The 12,127-nt window shown below is 46.6% G+C and overlaps 1 protein-coding gene across 1 annotated transcript in view; it reads left to right on the top strand.

The window, feature by feature from the left end:
• CHD8 (chromodomain helicase DNA binding protein 8) overlaps positions 1–12,127 on the top strand; it is a gene marked incomplete in the record, with an annotated part of 4,119,653 nt that overhangs the window by 3,925,558 nt on the left and 181,968 nt on the right.

Below are 12,127 nucleotides of genomic sequence, written 5' to 3'. Positions count from 1 at the left end.
CCTCATAAGGATTTCCACTCTTACTGTCTTCCTTGCCTAGGCCCAGACCACAACGTCTCAGCCTGTGTCGCCTGTGCTCGCTTCAATAAGCGCACTCTTAGGCGCCGGGCGGAGTTCGCTGAAGACTTTTTCGGCGATAAATTTGCTTATACAATGCCGTCGGAACTTCCGACATCACAGACTCCTAAGAAACGAAAAGACCGGGACCGACATCCTTGGCCCGCATCTTCCACCGACTCCACGCCAAAACCTACCGCGAGTGCTCTGGTTCCCCCTGAGACAGTTATTTCACCGATCCGAACCGAAGACACCGCTTTACCAACACCTCCGATACCGGAGGCCACACCGACGCCTGTTATAGATTTTCCTCCGGATACTGAAACCGAGGAAATGCCCGAGACCATTGCTGTAGATAAGGTCACTCCTGCACGTGGAGCTGCTAGGCCTCCTATGGCCATGTCTATTAAGGCCTACACACGTGCTAAAGCAGCCAGCAAGACCAAACACCTTACTGTTAAGGCCTTACCTCAGCCTACTCCTGAAACACAAATCATGACTATGGCCGCAGATTTAATTTCCATGATTAGAGGTTCACAGGCCCATCCTGAGAGAGGATCCCAGCCTCCTCCTGATAAGAGGCCCCGGGTTGAACCCTCTGACCCTACCCCTTCAGATGAAGATTCTGAGGACTCTGTTCACTCCGATGGCCAGGAAGAGCCCTTCCAGACCTATGAGGACTCGGATGCAGAGGATTCCATCCCCTCGGCCTCCCCTCCTGAGGATATTTCTTTTGGGGAAGTTCTGCATACCATGAGGGAACATTTTAAGTGGCAAGGCCAGGAATATTCTGATTCCAGAAAGCGCCTTCGAACCTTCCTTAAAAAGCCCCAACACAGGCCCCTGGCTATACCTCCTGTGCTTGATGTTTTGGATGACCTATACTCTGACTCCAGTGTTACTCCGGATACTCTTTCTCCTGCCCCAGCCAAGCCAGACAGATACTATAGGGTCCCAGAAACACATTCTTATTTCTTTAGGGCCCATGCTGTTGACTTAGAAACAATTTCACAGGGACCGAAAGGGGTTTCAGCTACCACCTCCAAAAATCCCTTGCCTTCCAACAGGGAAGCTAGGTCATTAGAGAGATGGGGGAAAAAGGTCTACACCTCCACTACTTTATCTATGAGAGCTCTGAATTGCCTCTTTCATATGTTTCAATATCAGGATTACCTGTTAGATCATTTACAGAAAACATTGGCCTCTCCTGAACCTTTAGACAGGAAGTCTTTGCAGGAAGCTGTACATAATTCTCAGCAAGTCAGCAACCACTTTCTGCAGTGTGGATATGATGCATTGGAAGCTTCATGTAGGGCAGCTATGACAGGGGCGGTCATTCGTAGACATGCATGGTTAAAAGAACAACCTCTACCAGATCATGTTAAGGCAAAACTTCTTGATGCACCTTTGGAAAAGAACAAGCTTTTTGGTACTAATGCTAAAAATGTGTTAAAGTCCATCGAGGAAAAAGCAAAATCAGTTCAGACGGTCAAAGATTGGTTCAGCCACCCAGATTCAGCAGGAATTGGCCTTCAAAAAACTGGTCCTTTCCTAATCCTGAAAGATTGCAAAGGGGTAAAAACAGGCGTGGCCGAGGAAGAGGACAATACAGAGGTTCTTACAGGGGACGACAATGGCAACCAGCAAACCAAAGAAGTGAAACAGGGGTCTCCCCTGCCCCACAGGGACAATCTCAACGACTTTCCTCTACTTCTGCTGACCAAGGAGCAAATAGAAGCTCCCTTGGGTGGAAAATTATCTCTGTTTTCAGACAATTGGCACAGATTGACAAAGGACAAATGGATTTTGGACATTATAGACCAAGGCTACAGGTTCCACTTTCATACCTTACCAAGGAAACAAGGCATGCCAAACCTACCACAAAACCAGAGGGCAGAGGCTATCAAGCAAATTTCTCTGCTTGCTCAGATCAAAGCAATAGAAAGAGTTCCACAACAAGAACAAGGCCAGGGATTTTACTCAAGACTGTTCCTTGTTCCAAGAAAAGAAACTCAATGGAGACCAATACTGGATTTGCCCGCATTAAACACTTTTCTCATAGTACCAAAGTTCAAAATGCTGACTCTACAGCAACTCCTTCCCATGCTGGGCAAGGGGTCTTGGCTGATTACTCTGGACCTCAAGGAGGCATACCTGCATGTCCCTATCAGACACAGCTGCAGAAGATACCTCAGATTTCTTGCAGGGCCAGAGCATTATCAATTCTCAGCATTGCCATTTGGCTTATCTACTGCACCCATAGTATTTACAAAATGCCTGGCTTCAGTAATTGCTCATTGCAGGCTCCAGGGGATCCAAATTTACCCATACCTGGACGACTGCCTCATACAAGCGGACGACAAATTGCTTTTGACAAAAAACTTGAACTATGTCATACAATTGCTACAGGCTCTGGGATACACAGTCAACTTCCAAAAGTCAAGACTTCAGCCATCCCAGCAAATAACCTTCTTAGGAGCCAATCTAGACACAGCCTCTCAAATGGCTTACCTGACAGAAGGCAAGCAAGAGAAGTTAACTCATTATTTCAAAGGTTTGGCAAAACTCACCCAGATGACTGCAAGGGGATTCCTACAGGCCCTGGGTTACATGGCATCCTGCATTCTCCTGGTTCCATTAGCAAGACTACACATAAGAAAGCTTCAATGGTACCTAAAAAGCTTATGGTCTCAGCACAGCAACAACCTAGAGACAACCATACCGCTCATTCCATGCCTACAAAAGGAATTCCTATGGTGGGCCTCGGTAAGCCAGGCAAACACAGGTGTGTCATTCAAAAAGGCTGGATGGGGGGCTCACATGGAGGGCAGATGTATACAAGGACAATGGTCTCCAAAGGAAACACATCTGCATATAAACCAAAAGGAAATGCTGGCAGTAATGCATGCCATCGAGGCCTTTCGACAACAACTTCAGCAAGGCCATCTACTGATACGGACAGACAACACCACTGTGATGTGGTACATAAACAAGCAAGGGGGCACCCATTCCTACCCCCTTTGCAGACTGACAATGAATCTTTGGGAAAAATCACTGAGCCTAAACATACAGTTGCAATCCCAGTTTGTTCCAGGCAAAGACAATGTGCTGGCGGACAGCCTAAGCAGGAATTTCATAGATCCACACGAGTGGAGGTTACATCCGAAAATCTTCACACAACTCACCTCGACATGGGGCAGGCCAGAAGTAGACCTATTTGCCTCCCACCTCAACCATCATCTACAAAAATTCTGTTCACAAGCTTGGAAAATAGATGCTCTTTCATTCAACTGGAACCTTCTAAAAATCTATGCATTTCCACCTCTGCCACTGATGACCACAGTATTACTAAAGATCAAAGCAGAGAGGCCCAAGGGGATCCTAATAGCTCCAAACTGGCCAAGACAACACTGGTACCCACTACTACGGAGCATATGCCACAACAAAAAATGGGCCCTTCCCCAATGGCCCCTACTTTTGACTCAACACAACTTCAAAACAGTGCATCCAAACCTTCAGACACTGCAGCTAACAGCCTGGGAGATCCCATGAATAACCTCAATCTATCTTTCTCCAAGGAAGTTCAGCGGATATTGACAGAAGCTCGAAGACCATCCACCAGAAAGGTTTACTTAGCAAAATGGAAGAGATTCAGCATTTGGAATAGCAGCAAGGGACATGATGCATCATTATTGAATATCCCACTCATCCTGGAATATTTGGCAGATATGCTACAGAATGGACTCTCATATTCTTCCATAAAGATACATGCTTCAGCTATCTCAGCTAGATATAACACTGACCCGCCTGTGTTTTCACATCCTTTGTTAAGGCAATTCCTCAGGGGAATCAAGAACATTAAGCCACCAAGAAAGGCTCCAGTGCCAGCTTGGGACCTCAACTTTGTCCTAGAAAAACTGACTCTACCTCCCTTTGAGCCAGCAGCTTCAGTGGACTTACAATTTTATCATGGAAGACAGCTTTCTTGTTGGCAATTACCTCAGCAAGAAGGGTTTCGAACTACAGGCCCTAATGGCAACACCACCGTTCATAATCTTTCACAGAGACAGGGTCTCCTTAAGAACCAACCCTACTTTTATGCCAAAGGTGGTATCTAGGGTTTCTTTAAATCAAGCTATTCACCTGCCTACTTTCTTCCCCAATCCTGAGAGCAAAGGGGAAAGACTGTTGCATACCTTGGACATTCACAGACAACTTCGCTACTACCTGGATAGAACCAAGACCAGTAGGAAGTCTGATCAGCTTTTGTAGCTTACCCCTGGAGTACAAGGGAAAGCAATTTCCAAACAGACTATTTCAAAATGGATTGGACATTGCATCAGATTTTGTTATTCCTTCCATGGGAAGAATGTTCCAGCCAACGTCAGACCACACTCCACCAGAGCTACAGCCACCTCTACAGCATTCTTAAGAGGGGTGCCTACAAAAGACATTCTAGAAGCTGCTACATGGAGCTCCGTGCATACATTCTCCAAACACTACAATCTCCCTTTATATTCCAGATCCAGAGCAGGCTTTGCTTCGCAGTCCTGCAGGGTTTGATTGCCACAGCGTCTCTTTCCTAGAACGTTCGTGCTCCGGAGCTAAGCTATGGTATTCAACCCATATGTTATGACTGCAGTTGCATTCTTGAAGGACATAGTACAGTTTTGTACCTACCATAAATGTAGATGTCCGATAGATATGCAACTGCAGTCGGATTTTCCCTCCCTCCATACCCCTCTATGCCTTGGGTCCACTCCTATCCCTGTTTCTCTTAGCTGGGGATATCTGTTATGGTGTATCTGTTTATTGCTTACTTATTTGTCTGGAATCCTGTTTTTGTCTTCCAATTTGATTACAGCCTTCCTTGGAGGGCACCTGGCATCTGGGGCAAGAAACACTGAAGAAAATGGCATCGGCTGATGCTTATGTACTCCAGCCGCTCTGACGTCAGAGAGAAATGCGACATCAGCCGACGTCGGACCCAGACTTTGGAATCCGGCCGACCGAGGGCTGTCTGAGGCAGGACAACCCATATGTTATGACTGCAGTTGCATATCTATCGGACATCTATATTTATGGTAGGTACAAAACTGTACTTTTTCCTGACTATGGTCCACAGGTGGGGTATTCCACAAATAGACCAGTTTGCCTCCTCCATAAGCAGGCAGCTTCCTGGTACTGCACCAGGACACCAGACCCCAAGGCATTAGCAACAGATGCCTTCTGGATAACCTGGAAGGGACAATTCCTGTTTGCATTCCCTCCTTTCCCATTGATACAAAGGGTCCTGCTGAAAATTCAGCAGGACTCTCCCAAAATCTTGCTGGTGACTCCCCACTGGACAAGGCAGCACTGGTTCCCTCCTCCTCTTCACCTGTCCAAGGGCAATCACCACAAGTTACCTCCTTCAGTGGACCTGCTCACACAGAACGAGGGGACTCAAATACACCCACCCTGTGGCTGATAGGATTCTGATCCCCTGCAGACACCTATATAATGAGGACATGCTCACTGTCCTGCAGGAGGCCAGGAAACCCAACACAAGGAAATCCTCTCTCTCTAAATGGAAAAGGTTTTCTGTTTGGTGTCACAAAAGACAGTTGGACCCACTGGAAAGCGATATGTCTCTCATCCTGTCATAGTTGTGTGAACTCATGCGGACAGGGTTGACTTACTCATCTCTGAAGGCACACCTGTCTTATCTCTGCCTGCCTCCCTCTGGATCCACCCCTTGCATCCGGACTCCCTTCCAAACTTTTCCTCAAAGGTGTATTACACTTAAGACCACCCAGGAAACCATCTCCCCTTCCCTGTGAGCTAAACTATGTTCTAGAAAAACTCAATCTAGCCGCTTTTGAGCCAGCATACAAGGCCACCTTAAAATTTTGCACATGGAAATCTGTATTGCTAATAGCTCTGACTTCCACCAGAAGGGTTTCAGAATTGCAAGCTCCTATGGCTACACCACCTTTCCTAATCTTCCACTTGGACAGGATGACCCTTAAGACAAACCCATCAATCATTCCCAAAGTAGTGAATGACCTATCCTTGAACCAGCCCATCCACCTGCCCCCCTTCTTTTCTAACCCACAGGGGGATTGTGAGAGAGTCCTCCATTCCCTAGACGTCCAAAGACAACTTAGGTTTATAGATTCATAGATTAGTACTAAACTAATTGCCCTTGCAGGCCATTGTAAGCCTAGCCAATTATCCCTTGTGAGACTCAAACCCTGCACCTTGTGTTTGTAAGGCAAACACCTTAACCATTAGGCCACCCTCCAAACTCTTCATAAAACCAAACCCTTTAGGAAATCAGACCAGCTGTTTGTCTCCTTCCACACCAGGGCCTTGGGGAAAGCTGTGAGCAAACAGACCATTTTGGCCTGGATCTCCCTGCTACCTACACCATGGTAAGACCTTGCAGGGCAATGTCAAGGCCCACTCCACCAGTGGCCTGTTCTGGAGCCTCTTCTTTAAAGGGTTAGATGCCAACTCCATACTTGAGGCAGCCACTTGGTCCTCAGTGCACACTTTTACAAAACACTACAAATTAGACCATGTCTCCAGGGTTAGGGCAATGTTTGCCAGGGCTATCCTACACAGATTCCTGGAAACATCATTCAGGCCTCCCCCCAAGCCTCATTGAACTTTCGCACTCACCCACAAGTAGAATTCTGCAACAATGGAATAGAAGGATATAGGAAAGTTTTGTAAAATCTTACCATAATCATAGATTCCTTCTCTTCCATGTTGCAGTATTCCTTCGCAGATGGGACCTTGGTTTTACATGTCATCTGAAGAACGACGGACTCAGGAGTGCAGCATCCTTTACTGCTGCACTGAAGTGTTTGGAATCCAATCACCTAGCATGGGAATAGAACTCACTGCATTCTGGTCTTCCATCACCAAAGGCGTGTGTGCTACCTGTTGCGCCATTGACACTGATGCGTCACAAATGTCTTTAAACCAGACAGTGGTGGCCCATGTTGGGAGTGAAAGACCTGAGGCTTTGCACCCAGAGGAACATGCAAAGAGAGAGAGAGCTGATGTAACTTGCTGTGCATGTCTTAGAGGCAGAAAAGACCTGTAGTATCTCTCCTTCACCTAGAATGATGCCTCGATACCAAGATGTAATTGGGTTTGACAGTTGTTTTAAGTAGTAGGTGTCATTTTCAGGGAATCCAATATATGTCTGCCCGGGATGAGATGGTAAAGAATTCCTCTGTAGCCAGGGATGGCTTGTACATCTCATAATAGGACCTCCGCATACTGGCTAAAACCTTTACTGCCCCTGTAGTGGCTTATTTAGGTAGACATTACTACACAGCAGACTCCAACTCTACTTTGGACAGCATCCTGGTGGCCCTACTCTATGCGAGGAGTCTGTATAGAAAAAGGCCCTCCTGTAACCTGAACACCTTCATATTCCTGTCGTTATGGAGATGTGGGTTCAATGTAGTGACGTCATTCCCTTTATACCAAGGTTTTAGCACCTGTCTTGGTAACTGTGGGGGGGAGTATGTGTATTTGTCAGATATACCGTCCGTTCATGTCAGGTTACCTGTGACCCTAATCTGAAGCTCTTGGGGATCCAAATCACCATTAAAAAGTTGACTGTTACTTCATTGGTAGCAACAGATTTCCACCACAAAGGTCATGGAAATTAGCTCAACACCACTTAGGGAGATAAATATTAAACCAAATACCTTCTTATAGGGGATTTCAAGTAACCAGACATTAATTCTCACACTTCCATCTCTAAGATAGATACACTCAGTATTTCCCAGACTGTGTTAATTGTAATGCACTAGAGCAAATTATAAAACTACCAACTAAAAGCTCTACTATCCTTAACATGGTCCTTACCAACCTAGCCCCGTCTGTACTCTACCCCGTATCTTCTCATCTAGTTAAACCTGACCACAACAACCAACCTAGACCCGTCTGTACTCTACCCCGTATCTTCTCATCTAGTTAAACCTGACCACAAGAACCAACCTAGCCCCGTCTGTACTCTACCCCGTATCTTCTCATCTAGTTAAACCTGACCACAAGAACCAACCTAGCCCCGTCTGTACTCTACCCCGTATCTTCTCATGTAGTTAAACCTGACCACAAGAACCAACCTAGCCCCGTCTGTACTCTACCCCGTATCTTCTCATCTAGTTAAACCTGACCACAAGAACCAACCTAGCCCCGTCTGTACTCTACCCCGTATCTTCTCATCTAGTTAAACCTGACCACAAGAACCAACCTAGCCCCGTCTGTACTCTACCCGTATCTTCTCATCTAGTTAAACCTGACCACAAGAACCAACCTAGCCCCGTCTGTACTCTACCCCGTATCTTCTCATCTAGTTAAACCTGACCACAAGAACCAACCTAGCCCCGCCTGTACTCTACCCCGTATCTTCTCATCTAGTTAAACCTGACCACAAGAACCAACCTAGCCCGTCTGTACTCTACCCGTATCTTCTCATCTAGTTAAACCTGACCACAAGAACCAACCTAGCCCGCCTGTACTCTACCCCGTATCTTCTCATCTAGTTAAACCTGACCACAAGAACCAACCTAGACCCGTCTGTACTCTATCCCGTATCTTCTCATCTAGTTAAACCTGACCACAAGAACCAACCTAGCCCCGTCTGTACTCTACCCCGTATCTTCTCATCTAGTTAAACCTGACCACAAGAACCAACCTAGACCCGTCTGTACTCTACCCCGTATCTTCTCATCTAGTTAAACCTGACCACAAGAACCAACCTAGCCCCGTCTGTACTCTACCCCGTATCTTCTCATCTAGTTAAACCTGACCACAAGAACCAACCTAGCCCCGTCTGTACTCTATCCCGTATCTTCTCATCTAGTTAAACCTGACCACAAGAACCAACCTAGCCCCGTCTGTACTCTACCCCGTATCTTCTCATCTAGTTAAACCTGACCACAAGAACCAACCTAGCCCCGTCTGTACTCTACCCCGTATCTTCTCATCTAGTTAAACCTGACCACAAGAACCAACCTAGACCCGTCTGTACTCTATCCCGTATCTTCTCATCTAGTTAAACCTGACCACAAGAACCAACCTAGACCCGTCTGTACTCTATCCCGTATCTTCTCATCTAGTTAAACCTGACCACAAGAACCAACCTTGCCCCGTCTGTACTCTACCCCGTATCTTCTCATCTAGTTAAACCTGACCACAAGAACCAACCTAGCCCCGTCTGTACTCTACCCCGTATCTTCTCATCTAGTTAAACCTGACCACAAGAACCAACCTAGCCCCATCTGTACTCTACCCCGTATCTTCTCATCTAGTTAAACCTGACCTCAAGAACCAACCTAGACCCTCTCTGTACTCTACCCCGTATCTTCTCATCTAGTTAAACCTGACCACAAGAACCAACCTAGCCCCGTCTGTACTCTACCCCGTATCTTCTCATCTAGTTAAACCTGACCACAAGAACCAACCTAGCCCCGTCTGTACTCTACCCCGTATCTTCTCATCTAGTTAAACCTGACCACAAGAACCAACCTAGCCCCGTCTGTACTCTATCCCGTATCTTCTCATCTAGTTAAACCTGACCACAAGAACCAACCTAGACCCGCCTGTACTCTACCCGTATCTTCTCATCTAGTTAAACCTGACCACAAGAACCAACCTAGCCCCGCCTGTACTCTACCCGTATCTTCTCATCTAGTTAAACCTGACCACAAGAACCAACCTAGCCCCGTCTGTACTCTATCCCGTATCTTCTCATCTAGTTAAACCTGACCACAAGAACCAACCTAGACCCGTCTGTACTCTATCCCGTATCTTCTCATCTAGTTAAACCTGACCACAAGAACCAACCTAGCCCCGTCTGTACTCTACCCCGTATCTTCTCATCTAGTTAAACCTGACCACAAGAACCAACCTAGCCCCGTCTGTACTCTACCCCGTATCTTCTCATCTAGTTAAACCTGACCACAAGAACCAACCTAGCCCCGTCTGTACTCTACCCCGTATCTTCTCATCTAGTTAAACCTGACCACAAGAACCAACCTAGCCCCGTCTGTACTCTACCCCGTATCTTCTCATCTAGTTAAACCTGACCACAAGAACCAACCTAGACCCGTCTGTACTCTACCCCGTATCTTCTCATCTAGTTAAACCTGACCACAAGAACCAACCTAGACCCGTCTGTACTCTACCCCGTATCTTCTCATCTAGTTAAACCTGACCACAAGAACCAACCTAGCCCGTCTGTACTCTACCCGTATCTTCTCATCTAGTTAAACCTGACCACAAGAACCAACCTAGCCCGTCTGTACTCTACCCGTATCTTCTCATCTAGTTAAACCTGACCACAAGAACCAACCTAGCCCGTCTGTACTCTACCCGTATCTTCTCATCTAGTTAAACCTGACCACAAGAACCAACCTAGCCCCGTCTGTACTCTGCCCCGTATCTTCTCATCTAGTTAAACCTGACCACAAGAACCAACCTAGCCCCGTCTGTACTCTACCCCGTATCTTCTCATCTAGTTAAACCTGACCACAAGAACCAACCTAGACCCGTCTGTACTCTACCCCGTATCTTCTCATCTAGTTAAACCTGACCACAAGAACCAACCTAGCCCCGTCTGTACTCTACCCCGTATCTTCTCATCTAGTTAAACCTGACCACAAGAACCAACCTTGCCCCGTCTGTACTCTACCCCGTATCTTCTCATCTAGTTAAACCTGACCACAAGAACCAACCTAGCCCCATCTGTACTCTACCCCGTATCTTCTCATCTAGTTAAACCTGACCACAAGAACCAACCTAGCCCCGTCTGTACTCTACCCCGTATCTTCTCATCTAGTTAAACCTGACCACAAGAACCAACCTAGACCCTCTCTGTACTCTACCCCGTATCTTCTCATCTAGTTAAACCTGACCACAAGAACCAACCTAGCCCCGTCTGTACTCTACCCCGTATCTTCTCATCTAGTTAAACCTGACCACAAGAACCAACCTAGCCCCGTCTGTACTCTATCCCGTATCTTCTCATCTAGTTAAACCTGACCACAAGAACCAACCTAGCCCCGTCTGTACTCTACCCCGTATCTTCTCATCTAGTTAAACCTGACCACAAGAACCAACCTAGCCCCGTCTGTACTCTACCCCGTATCTTCTCATCTAGTTAAACCTGACCACAAGAACCAACCTAGCCCCGACTGTACTCTACCCCGTATCTTCTCATCTAGTTAAACCTGACCACAAGAACCAACCTAGCCCGCCTGTACTCTACCCGTATCTTCTCATCTAGTTAAACCTGACCACAAGAACCAACCTAGCCCCGTCTGTACTCTATCCCGTATCTTCTCATCTAGTTAAACCTGACCACAAGAACCAACCTAGACCCGTCTGTACTCTACCCCGTATCTTCTCATCTAGTTAAACCTGACCACAAGAACCAACCTAGCCCCGTCTGTACTCTACCCCGTATCTTCTCATCTAGTTAAACCTGACCACAAGAACCAACCTAGACCCGTCTGTACTCTACCCCGTATCTTCTCATCTAGTTAAACCTGACCACAAGAACCAACCTAGACCCGTCTGTACTCTATCCCGTATCTTCTCATCTAGTTAAACCTGACCACAAGAACCAACCTAGACCCGTCTGTACTCTATCCCGTATCTTCTCATCTAGTTAAACCTGACCACAAGAACCAACCTAGACCCTCTCTGTACTCTACTCCATGTCTTCTCATCCTTAGATAAACCTGACCATGAGTACCAACCTAGCCTCTATCTGAACTCCATCCCGTATGTTCTCATCCCTAGTGAAATCTGACCACAAATACCAACCTAGACCATCTGTACTCCATCCCGTGTCTTCTCATCTGTAGTTAAACCTGACCAGCCTAGTTGGCCAAGCAGTTGAGACATTAAACTTGGTACCATTTTCAACAGAGCATGACTAGAGTAACAGAGCAAACAAATTCTCCTTACACTGAATAGAAGACAAGTCTGTATGTGTTGCAGGGCTGGATGCTGTATTTATTTGCTGTAGTCTTTTTTTTGGGGGGGGGGCAGTCCA

This window comes from Protopterus annectens, chromosome 16.part0 (assembly GCF_019279795.1).
Source record: "Protopterus annectens isolate FY-2018-M chromosome 16.part0, PAN1.0, whole genome shotgun sequence".
Classification (NCBI taxonomy): Eukaryota; Metazoa; Chordata; order Ceratodontiformes; family Protopteridae; genus Protopterus; species Protopterus annectens.
The sequence above is the reverse complement of the archived record's forward strand: the minus strand, read 5'-3'. Positions and strand labels throughout refer to the sequence as shown.